The following is a 12544-nucleotide window of genomic DNA, read 5'->3' as shown; positions in this document are numbered from 1 at the left end:
TTTGTAAGAGCAAAATAAATACCTCTTTGCTTGTAGTGATGTTTCTGGCATTAGAAAAAAGTTTGGGGACCCCTGGATGGCTCAGTGGTTGAGTGTCTGCCTTTGGCCCAGGACGTGATCCTGGAGTCCTGGGATCGAGTCCCATGTGGAGCCTGCTTCTCCCTCTGCCTGTGTCTCTGCCTCTCTCTCTGTGTCTCTCATGAGTAAATAAATTTTAAAATCTTTAAAAAAAGAAAGAAAGAAAAAGTTTTGGAGAAAATTTGCAAATAAATGCAGTAATTAAGATTCTGTAGTATGATAGGCTTTATTATTGAATTAATGTATGGGGTCTCTGAGAGGCTTAAATCCATCTTTGGGTCAATTTATATGAAGGGATTCTGGGCACTGTGTAATTTTATCTTGTGTCATCAACTGTGTTTGCCAGATTTCTGTATGGTTCTTGGTTAGGACTAGTCACGTGAGACATCTGCCTGATTCTAGAAAGCAGCAGAGTTAGGGAAAAGCCTTCACATTTGTAAGGTCAGTGCAGGGCGCCAGGTGCAACCCACACTTGTCGCTCATCTGTTGACAGTAGCCTTCATGTTGTTGGGCAGCAGCTGGGCCCTCAGTTTCTCCATCGCCTACCAGATCTCTTTTAGTTTGAGTCTTGGGCCATCCATGTAATAAAGGTCTGGAATGATGAGAAACAGACGAAACGATACCAATTTGTCATCACAAGTTTGTCCTTCCTGTGTCTACTTTGCTTCTGCTCCTTCCTATTTGCCCTACTGACCTATAGTAACTTTAGGCCCATCACCAAATGCAGAGTCAAACCTTCCACAGCCTTCCCCAGTTCTCCTTTGTGCACTTAGCAACTTTGCTCTGATCCTTGAGGTGCTCCCTTCGGGACCTGTGTTCCTCTTCTCCTCAAATTGTGTAAGGTCTCCTTTAGTAATCCCCTCATTCCCATCGCTCACAGTGGTCCAGCATTCCTGGTCAAACCCTAACTGATACGGGTAGTGTGTCTGTGCAACACACCCCCTTATGATAACAAGAACTTCAAAGGGGATTACTCTCTAGGTACTCTCCAACCTAAATTTGAGGTACTTTGATGAGCAAAAGAAAATATAATGAACTTGACAACCTGTAAGGTGGTCAAGTTACTGGAGTTTACCATTGTCTACTAAACTTGAATTAAAGATTAAATAGAAGAAAGATTCACATTAATCAGAGAACAGATTGCTATGAAATCTTTAAGAAGTATCCTTGTTTTATTTTTTTAAGATTTTTAATATAATTTTTTTTTTTAATTTTTTTTATTTATTTATGATAGTCACAGAGAGAGAGAGAGGCAGAGACACAGGCAGAGGGAGAAGCAGGCTCCATGCACCGGGAGCCTGACGTGGGATTCGATCCCGGGTCTCCAGGATCGCGCCCTGGGCCAAAGGCAGGCGCTAAACCACTGCGCCACCCAGGGATCCCTATTTTTTTAAGATTTTTATTTATTTATTCGTGAGACACACACACAGAGAGAGAGAGAGAGAGAGACGCAGAGACACAGGCAGAGGAAGAAGCAGGCTCCACGCAGGGAGCCTGACGTGGGACTCGATCCAGGGTCTCCAGAATCAGGCCCTGGGCTGAAGGCAGTGTTAAACCGCTGAGCCACCTGGGCTGCCCAGTATCCTTGTTTTATAGGACCATTAACAGGAACTGAGAAACTTCAGTAGAAAGGAAATGTTAATGCTGATTGCATATCAACAAAAATATATTTGGAAAGTATTACAGTTGGATGATTATATATGATTTATCACTTTTAGCATAGGCAATTCTAAAATATGTCTTGGTAAGGATCTGAAAGAATGAGTGTCATTTCATTTCATTAGAGTAAGAATGTGAGATCAGTTATCTTGGCAATTATTTGTGTGTTTCAGAAGGAACAGGGAACTCTTCAGAAAGCAGGGAACATTGTTACTTGCTGTGTTCTTAAAATTCTTTATACTAGCAAGTGAAGTACTTTCCAGATGAAGACCTCTAGTCAGTGGTTCTTGTGGAAAACAACATGTTATTTAGTTCAAGAAGAATAATTTTTTAATTGAACTCTCGTGTCCCACAAGATGTTGTGTATAATATAGCATGATTTTTAAGAGTATTTGCTTATTCTCCCTCAACATCACATTTTTCTAAAATATTAACATAGGGAAGAATTAACAATCAAATTTTCTTCTCTAGATTTTTCACTCAGTGATCATTATCATCAACTCGTGAGTTCAAAATCACATTTTCTTCAGTCCGAATTCTTCATTCTCCACAAAGCAGGGACTCATTTAAGCACAGAATATTATGGTTGTAGAGACAGGTAGGACTGGGGCACCACCATAGGGGTGGGGTGTTGCATGAGGGCATAAGGGCTGGTGACAGGCACTAAGAAAGCAGAGGAAAGGCTGCAGAAAGGGGCACTATTTATTACATTTGGAGGATTGGGCCAGATCTCTCATTTTCAAATATACTTCATGTACAGAACCATTTGTTTCTCTTCACCGAAGCCATAAATTCATTAGGCTTATCTCCTGTTGTTCAAGCCATTGTAGGTGACGATTTCACTCACCAAATATTTGATCCCTACTTAATATGGATCACCTTTTTGTAGCTCCAAATAAGCAGTTTCCATGTTACACTCTATCTGGTGCTAAGGACAGGGTTACAGAGCAGCATCCTACTTCTAGGTAGCAATTTCTGTATTAGTCAACTGTGCTATAGTAAGAAAATCTCATGGACTTGGGACAACAAAAACATTTATTGCTTATTCACAGAGCATGTAGCCTGTGGTCAGCTGTGGCTCTGTTCTAAGTATCTTCTCATTCTGGGACCCATGTTAAAGAGGAAGCACCTATATGGGACATTCCTATTCTCGTGGCAGAGGGAGAGATCAAAAGCCCTAGAAGAAGCTCCTGATGATTCTTCATAAAGCTTCTGCTCAGCTATGGTATATGTTATGAGTGCTCACATTCCAGTGACCAAAACATATTAAGTGGCCAAGCCCAATGCCAATGAGGTGGGGAGGTATGCTCTCCCTGCAGGAGGAATGTCAAGTCAAATAACAGTAATATGTCATCCTATTAGAAGGAAGAGGGTAGTGAATAATGGCAACGAAGATACCATCTACCGTAAACATGTGCAAGCATTTCCTTTGCTCATATTTTCACTTCAGACCGTCGCTCTGTTGGACCCAGCCTCTTTGCTCTTTAATTTACTTATTGCCTGGGCCAATCACACCCTAGGTGCTAGCTTTGCTCTATTTTTTAAATTTGTTTTTTATTGCGGTATAATTGACACCTATCAGTTTCAAGAGTAAAACACAATGATTCAATATATGTTGCAAAATGAACACTATTAGTGAGACTAGTTAGCATCCATCACCATGTGTAGTTACAAAAACTTCTTTCTTATGATGAGAATATTTGTTTATTCTCTCAACATCTTTCAAATATTCAATGCAGCATTATTAAACTATAGTCATCATGCTATACATTTCATCCCCATGACTTATTTTAAAACTGGAAGTTTGTACCTTTTGACCCTGTTCACCCATTCCCCCATCTCTGGCAACCACCAACCTGTTTGCTATGAGTTTTTGTTTGTTGTTTGTTTTTTAAAATTCCACATTGTAAGTGAGATCATAACGGTATTTGTCTGACTTATTTCACTTAGCATAATGCCATCCAATTCTATCCATGTTGTTGTAAATGGCAAGATTTCATTTTTTTTCGGGCAGCCCAGGTGGCGCAGCGGTTTAGCGCCGCCTGCAGCCAGGGTGTGATCCTGGGGACCCTGGATGGGTCCCGCATCAGGCTCCCTGCACGGGGCCTGCTTCTCCCTCTGCCCGTGTCTCTGCCTCTCTCTCTCTCTGTGTCTCTGTAAATAAATAAATAAAATCTTAAAAAAAAAGATTTCATTTTTTTCTATGGCTGGATGATACTCCATTGTATGTATATACCACAATTTTTTATCCATTCATTCATCAATGGGCCCTTTGGTTCTTCTGTATCTTGGCTATTGTGACTAGTTCTGCAATGAAGATGGGGATGCATCTTTTCAAGTTTGTGTTTTTACCTTCTTTGAGTAAATACCAGAATTGGAGTTGCTGGGTCATATAGTAGTTCTTTTTTTTTTTTTTTAAAGATTTTATTTATTTGAGAGAGAGAGAGAGTGTGTGCAAAAGCCATAGGGAGGGGGGCAATGGGAGAGGGTGAGAAGATGACTCTCCACTGAACGTGGAGCCCGATGATGGGGCTTGATCCTAGGATCCTGAGATCACAACCTGAGCCAAAGTCAGACACTAAAGTGACTGAGCCACCCAGGTGCCTCTTGATAGTTCTATCTTTAATTTTTTAAGGTACCTCCATACTGTTTTCCATAGTGACTGCACTAATTTACATCCCATCAACAGTGCGGAAGAGTTCCTTTTCCTTCACATCCTTGCCGTTTGTTATTTCTTGTACATTAATAGCCATCCTAATAAGTGTGAGGTGATATCTAATTATAGATTTGATTTGCATTTCCCTGATAATTAATGATGTTGAGCACCTTCTCATATGCCTGTTGACCATCTCTGTGTCTTTGGGAAAATATCTTCTGCCCATTTTTAAAAACTGGATTTTTTATGGGGTTTTATGTTTTGTTTTGTTTTTTTTTTGCTATATGAACTCTTTATAAATTTTGATGGTTAGCCCCTTATTAGTTATATGATTTGCAAATATTGTCTTCCACTCAGTAAGTTGCTGTTTCATTTTTTTTTATCGTTTCCTTTGCTGTACAGAAGATCTTTAATTTGATATAGTCAGACTTGTTCATTTTTGCTTTTCTTGCTTTTGCTTTTCGTGTTAGGATAAAAAAAAATCATCGTTAAGACCTATGTCAAGGAGCTTTCCATCTATGTTTTCTTCTAGGAGTTTCATGGTTTCAGATTTTGCATTCAAGTCTTTAATCCATTTTTTAGTTAATTTTTGTGTTTGGTATAAGATAGTTGTCAAGCTTCATTCTTTTACATGTGGCTGTCCAGTTTTCCCAACACCATTTATCAAAGAAACTGTCCTTCCCTACAGGTATTCTTGGCTCATTTGTCACAAATTAATTCACCATATATGCATGGGTTTATTTCTCAGCTCTCTGTTTTGTTCTGTTGATCTATACTTCTGTTTTTATGCCAATATCATACTTTTAAAATTATGGTAGCTTTGCAATATAGTTTGAAATCAGGGAACATGATGCCTCCAGCTTTGTTTTTCCTTTTTCAAGATTGCTTTGGCTATTCAGGGTCTTTTGTAATTCTGTACAAATTTTAGGATTATTTATTTGTCCTATTTCTGTGAAAATGCCATTGGAATTTTGATAGGGATTGCATTGGATTTGTAGATTACTTTGGGTAGTGTGGATATTTTAACAATACTGATTCTTTCAGTCCTTGAGCATGGAATGTTCTTCCACTTATTTGTATTTTCTTTAATTTTTTTTCATTAATGTCTTGTAGTTTTCAATATATAGGTCTTTTACTTTCTTGGTTAAATTTTTTCCTAGGTATTTTCTTCTTTTTGATGCTATTGTAAATGTAGTCGTTTTCTTAATTTTTCTTTCTAATAATTCATTATTAGTGTATATAGGTACAGCAGATTTTTGTGTACTGATTTTATATCCTGCAACTATATTAAATTTATTAGTTCTAATAGTTTTTTGATGGAGTATTTACGGTTTTATGTATAATATTATTGTATCTGCAATTAATGACAGTTTTATTTCTTCCTTTCCAATTTTGCTGCATTTTATTCCTTTTTCTTGTCTGTTTGCTCTGGTTACGAATTCAAAAATACTGTGTTCAATAGAAGTGGCAAGAGTGGGCATCCTTGTCTTATTCAAATCTTAGAGAAAAAGCTTTCAGCTTTTCACCTTTGAGTATGATGTTAGCTGTGTAATTGTCATATATGGCCTTTGTTATGTTGAGATACATTCCCTCTATCCCCACTTTGTTGAGAGTTTTTGTCATAAATGGATGTTGATTTTTGTTAAGTGCTTTTTCTGCATCTACTGAGATGATTATGTGGTTTTTATCCTTCATTTTGTTAATGTGGTGTATCACATTGACTAGTTTATGGATATTGAACCATTCTTGCATCCCGGGAATAAATCCACTTGATTATGGTATATGATCCTTTTAACGTATTGCTGCATTTAGTTTGCACCCTTCTTTTATATTAGTTCTTTAAGTAAAAACCAAAGCATTCACTTGTGAAATTTCCCCCATTTTTTTCTTCTTTTTGTTCTGATATTAGTAATTCTACACTTTGAATATTAATATTAATTGTGGATTATTATTGAATACAAACAGTATCATTTGGCATTTAAGAATATTTGTATTTTTTTATATAGATTTCATTGGTTGTTATACTCAATCAATGGTATCTTATGTTGTTATCACTTGTACTTTAATGTAAATATTTTATCTCCCTAGCTAGACTGTAAATGTTCTTTGAAGAAAGGGATATCCTTACATTATATCTTCAATGTCTGACTCAGCACTGATAATTTAAGAAATTTTAGCAAATTACCTTATAAAGATCAGGGTATTTTTAAAATATTGAATCTGCCCATATTCTACTAAGTTTGAGTTTCTAAATGTAGAGAAAATAGTTTGAAATAGTTAAAAGCCAATCAATTTATTTTATCAGCAAATCATTCTTCAACAAGATACTTTGATTATTGCTAATTTTTCTTCTGAGATAAAATATGTATTGATTTTAAGAAGAAAACAATAAGGCATTTATGGCGTGATATTGTAGTGTATTTTCCTCTCTCTTTTTTAAACTTTTTATTGGGTAAATTTGACATCAACATTGTGTAAATTAAAGGGGTACATCATATTACTTTGATATATTTATATATGATGGTTGTGGTTGTAATACTTATCATATTACATACTTATAGTACAACATTATTGTCTATGTTCAACAAACTGTGCATTATATCTCTGTGGCTATTTTAGTATGTGTTACAAGTTTGTACCCTTAAATACCATCAATCTTATCCTCTTCCTGCTTCCCTGGTAACTACTATTTTACACATACTCTCTCTCCCTTTTTTTTTTTTTAATTTTTGGTATATGTTTGACTTTTTTATATTCCACATATAAGTGATATAATACAGTACTTGTCTGGTTTATCATATGAAGCTTATTTTTCTACCTTCATTGGTCATCATTGTTCAGCTGGGTATCTTTGAAATTTTAAAAATTTGCCTTCTAGGTACTTAGTATTCTTTAATATAATTATGAATGCAAGTGGCTTATTGCTCAGAGTGGTTTCAGTTTCTAAATTAAAAAAAAGATAAAAGAATAAGGAAATGTGATTTAATGTAAACAAATTTTAAATGGAGAATTGAATGTATTATATTAGGTTGAACAAATACCAAATATTTATAGCAGGTATCTGACCAAAATGTGTGGAACCATGACAGATTACACTGGAAGACAGAACACAGCTTCATAATATGAAAGCAGGTAAAACTTCATAGAAGATGTGACTTTCAAATAGTTCTTTTTTTAAATTTTTATTTATTTATGATAGTCACACACAGAGAGAGACAGAGACATAGGCAGAGGGAGAAGCGGACTCCATGCCCCAGGGAGCCCGACGTGGGATTTGATCCCTGGTCTCCAGGATCGCGCCCTGGGCCAAAGGCAGGCGCTAAACTGCTGCGCCACCCAAGGATCCCAACTTTCAAATAGTTCTTAATGGAAAATAGAAGTTTGAGAGCCAGGAAAGGGGAGAAAGGCATTGAGGAGAAAGCCCAGAAGAGAGAAGGGATCTGTATGCTTTGAGAATTTTCGGCAGGGAGTAGCAGACGATAAGGAAAAGGAAAAGAAGAGATGGAAAATAGCAGTGATGAAGGGTCTTCCTCTTCCATTAGTTTCTCAGGGCTGTTGTAACAAATTACCACAAACCTGGTGGCTTAAGAAAACAGAAACTTATTCTCTGATAGTTCCAGAGACCAGGAACTCCAAATTCCAGGTGTTGGGGAAGTTAATTTTTTTCTGGATGCTCTGAATTCATTCCATGTCTCTTTCCTAGCTTGTGGTGGACGGCCAGCAATCCTTGGTATTCTTTGGCTTGTAGGTTCATCACTCCAACCTCTATATACTTCTGTCTTCACATGACTTTCTCCTCTATGTGTCTCAGTCTTCTCCTCTGTGTCTTAGAAGGAAAAGTGTCATGGGATTTAGGACCTACTCTGAGTTTAGGATGATCTTATCTTGAGATCCTTAATTAAATCTGCAAAGACTCTCTTTCCAAATAAGATCACATTCACAGTTTCTGGGAGGACGTATCTTTTGAAGGTTTACCATTCAACCCACTGCACATCTTTGACAAGGACTTAATCCTATAAATAAAAATTTATAGGCTAGTCTGTGCCATTTATTACACTTGTGGAAGACAACACTGTTTGGTAGAGAATGGATAAATGAAGACTTGAATTAAGTTGAGTGAGTTTGGAGAAAAGCTAGATTCAAAAAGAGATTTCTGAGGTAAGATAATCCTCACATTGAGTGTTTAAGATGGAGAAGAATGAGAGTGATCTTGAAAATGATAAATTTGAGGTGTCTGTGAGACATATAGGAGCAAATGCTTTGTAGCAGTTGGAAATGTGGGTTGGGGATTTAGGAGGGAGCTTGTGTGATTAACTGTTAAATCAGTGGCTCCCAATAAACCACATCTGTAAATATTCCATTCTTGTCACTCCTCTGACTGCATTTGTCTATGATTGGCTTTGGCCAATGGGACATTAACAAATATGATGCAAGCTTGGTAAGCCTTTGTACAGAAGGGCAGCATGGCAGCAGTACCTTTTATATGATGGAGAAAGTAACTTTCACCTTATGCTAATCTAATTTACCCTTTGTGGCATATATTCATCTACCCAGTTACTTTGTAAATTTATTATTGTCTTGTCAGTTACTGTGGGTTACAAATTTGTACTAGATTAAGATGAAATCACTACTAGGATAGAGAATAACAATTTAAAACATAGACACATGTTAAGATTCTACACAAATAAAATGGGGGAAGAAAGTGCTTACAAAATTTAAAACCAAGTAAGACACCTGTGATGCTTAATTTTGTGTCCTCTTGAGTAGGCAACAGGGTACCCAGATTAAACATTGTTTTGTGGTGTCTGTGAGGGTATTTCTAGATGAGATTAGCATTTGAATGAAAGACTCAGTAGAATGCCCTCTCCTGTGGGATTGGACACCAACCATTCATTCCACTGACATCCTAAATAGGACAAAACGTGGAAAAAAGGGAAGTCAGCCCTTACCAGTTGAGCTGGAACACCCCATCTCATCTTCTTCTGCCCTTGGACTGGGATTTATATTATCACTCCCCTTGTTCTCAGGTCTTTGGACTTGCACTGAATTATACCACTAGCTTTTCCGGATTTCCAATTTATAGACAGCATAGCATGGGACTTAGCCTCTATAATCATGTAAGTCCCTCATAAGAAATCTCTATATGTATGTATGTATGTATGTATGAATATGGACATAATACTTTTTGGTTTTATTGGTTCTGTTTCTCTGGAAAACCTCAGATATACAGCTCCTCAGGTTTTGGATTTGGCATAGACCATGACCAACTTCTGATACTAAATTCCTATAAAGATAAAATATAAATATCTCCATAGAACTTACAGTTTAGAGACTTTTAATCTTTTTGGAATTGGAATAACCTTTTTTTTTTTGTTTGATCCCATGGACCTCTATTTCCTAAAATAATAATATGCCAATTTTAATTTTTTTGAAGTGAATGTTTCATTTTGAAAATTGCATCAACATATCTGATAATGCCTATTGTTGATATAGTAAAAATCTGTTTTTGGAGATGGAATGATTAGGAGACAGAAATTCATTGGGCTTCAAGATAATGGTTTTAAGTTGTGGGATGTTCAGAAGGATGGGATGAAACCAGAAGCAGATCAGCGGTTGTGCTAAGCAGATGACTTTGGAGGAGTTATGTGTCTGCTTTATTTATTTATTTATTTTTTTTATGTGTCTGCTTTAGATCTCAGTTTCCATGTGTGCAAAATGAGAGTGGATTATTAAATGATCTCTAAAGTTCCATCTCATTCTAAAATGTAATAGATCCCCTTTGGAATGACAAAAGTTATCTTGCATGTAAGCCAGTGCTTTGACAGAAAGAATGATCAATCAGTAAGGAATCAAAAAGGAAACCCTTGATCTTAAAAACTACAAGCGAGAAGGCCCCTATACCTTCTCTATTCTTCAGTGAGAGGCTACTTGGGCAATATTTCTGGCTTGGTGGAAGGGAAGAAGGGGTAGATACAGAGGGAGTCTGTAGAGCTTCTTCCTTGAGCTGATTGATTTGTCATCACAGTATCATACTTTTTCAGGGTTAGTGCCCTACAATAGGGTTCTGTTGGCTGCAAATGTAGAATCTGTTACAGACAGTTTTGGTGGAATTTACAGAATTACACAGAGAGGAGGGCATAATTGCAGAAAATTGTTTGAGCTTATAGCATCCATTATTTTGTAAGGGGATGTCTTCAAGTTTCCATATTGGGCCAGATATTTTCCATTTGTCCCTCCATAGCTTATATAGATCCCTCTTTGTACCTGATACTCTCTACCTAGGAAGGGTAACCTATATGGATTCTTTCAACAAGCTCCAGCACACCTTCTAGCTTCTAGTTGGGTCTAGCTTCTAGTTGGGATAGGAGGGAGAGAGAATGAGTTCAAGCTATTTATTCCTGATGCCTCTCCTTTGAGGTCAATTTGAGCTGTTGATATCCTTTGACAGGCTGTCACTGCTCCTCTGAAAGCAGTTATTACTATATAAGCCTCTTTTCTTTTGGGTCCTGGTGACCTTCCCATCATGTCTAGCAGTGGTGACTTCTCTGTTGCTGCTAGTCCCAAGTGTCTTCACTATCCCAGTAGTTTGCTTATATTCCACCTTATAATCAGTCTCCTTGTAAATTAACACTCTTGAATTACTTTGAGTGTGCTCTGTTTTCTCTTGGGACCATGACTAATGCATACCATTCTAAAAATTGAAAATTAAGAGGAAATGACAATTGGGACCACATCAACACACATCTTACTATGCAGCCTTCCATCGCAGCCCTTTGGACTATCTTATGAGTATTCCCTGTCACCTTCTCACTTTCTTCTTCAACCATTGACTCCTTCAGTGACCTCAAAAACCAAGTAGGGAATAAGGCTACAGCAAATTCAAAACCAAGCCAGAAATGCTTAATTCATTTTCCCACCCTTCCTAGTATTTTCTACTCCATCTGCTCTTGGTGCTATAGACTGTGAGATCCTCAATTTCAAAGGCAGAGGTTTTATCTTAGTCTCCTTTTGCTCCCAGAGCCTGGAACATGATAAATGCTAAACAACTGCTTTTATAATGACTATATGGCAGATGGGATTAAGGAAATAACTATTTATTAAACCTGTTTCCAAGCAGACTAGGGCTGGTCTACTTCTCTCCCTTCTTTGAGGATACTCAGTGCTTTTCTTACCTCATGCACAACATTGCTGCTGATTTATGACAAGTCATGGGCTGGTAAATTTTTTTTATAACAGCTTTATTGAGATATAATCCACATACCATACATTTCACCTGTTTAAAGTGTACAATTCAATGGATTTTAGTATATCCACAGAATTGTGTTACCAGCACAATTAATTTTAGAATATTATTTATCTCAAAAAGAGACTCTATACCTCTTAGTAGTCATCTGCCACTTCTCTATGTCCCCTCCCCTCATCTCCTGGCAACCACTAATATATTCTCTGTGTCTTTGGATTTGTCTGTTGTGGACATTTCATATAAATGAAGTCATACAAAACATGGTCCTTCGTGAGTGGCTTCTTTGACTTAATGTTTTTAAGGTTCATTCAAGTTGTAGCATATGTCATTATATGTATAATTCCTTTTAATTATGGCCAAATAATATTCCACTTTATGTATATACCACATTTTATTTATCCATTCATCAGTTGATGGACAATTGAATTATTTTCACTGAATGTTGGTGAATGTTTAACAACTAGCAATCTGGAAAAAAAAATCCCAATTTGTAGCATTTGTTGATTTCCATCATGTAAATACTTCCATCCTGACTGACTGCAAGCTACGTAATAATCACTGAACACGGAGTTGGAAAGAGATGCTAAATAGGCTCTTGTAAGCCCCTGCAAGCCAGGTCCAGCATACCACTTTGACCATCTTTACTGATGTTCCATTCAAGTTACCGGAGATGTGATCACATGCAATGAGGTTTCCATACACTATTACTTTGCAATGATAACAATAATAATATAGAAGTAATACAGCAGCTGACATTTATTGAGCACTTTCTTTGTATCAGGCACTGTGCTAATCATTTTTAAAATTTTAATTCTTTTTTTAAAAGATTTATTATTTATTTGTTTGTTTATTTATTTATTTATTTATTTATTCATGAGAGACACAGAGAGAAAGAGGCAGAGACACAG

At 36.8% G+C, this 12544-nt stretch overlaps 1 long non-coding RNA gene across 1 annotated transcript in view; it reads left to right on the top strand.

The window, feature by feature from the left end:
• Window positions 1–3507, top strand: part of LOC100688700 — a 32318-nt gene extending 28811 nt beyond the window's left edge. Inside the window, exons 3-4 of the long non-coding RNA XR_005384784.1 lie at window positions 2209–2335; window positions 2790–3507. This is a non-coding gene — a long non-coding RNA (uncharacterized LOC100688700). The remainder of the gene's footprint in view (window positions 1–2208; window positions 2336–2789) is intronic.
• The last annotated feature ends 9037 nt before the right edge of the window (window positions 3508–12544 follow it).

The sequence above is a fragment of the Canis lupus genome, chromosome 36 (genome assembly GCF_011100685.1).
Source record: "Canis lupus familiaris isolate Mischka breed German Shepherd chromosome 36, alternate assembly UU_Cfam_GSD_1.0, whole genome shotgun sequence".
NCBI lineage: Eukaryota > Metazoa > Chordata > Mammalia > Carnivora > Canidae > Canis > Canis lupus.
This window is presented reverse-complemented; position numbering and strand designations above follow the sequence as displayed.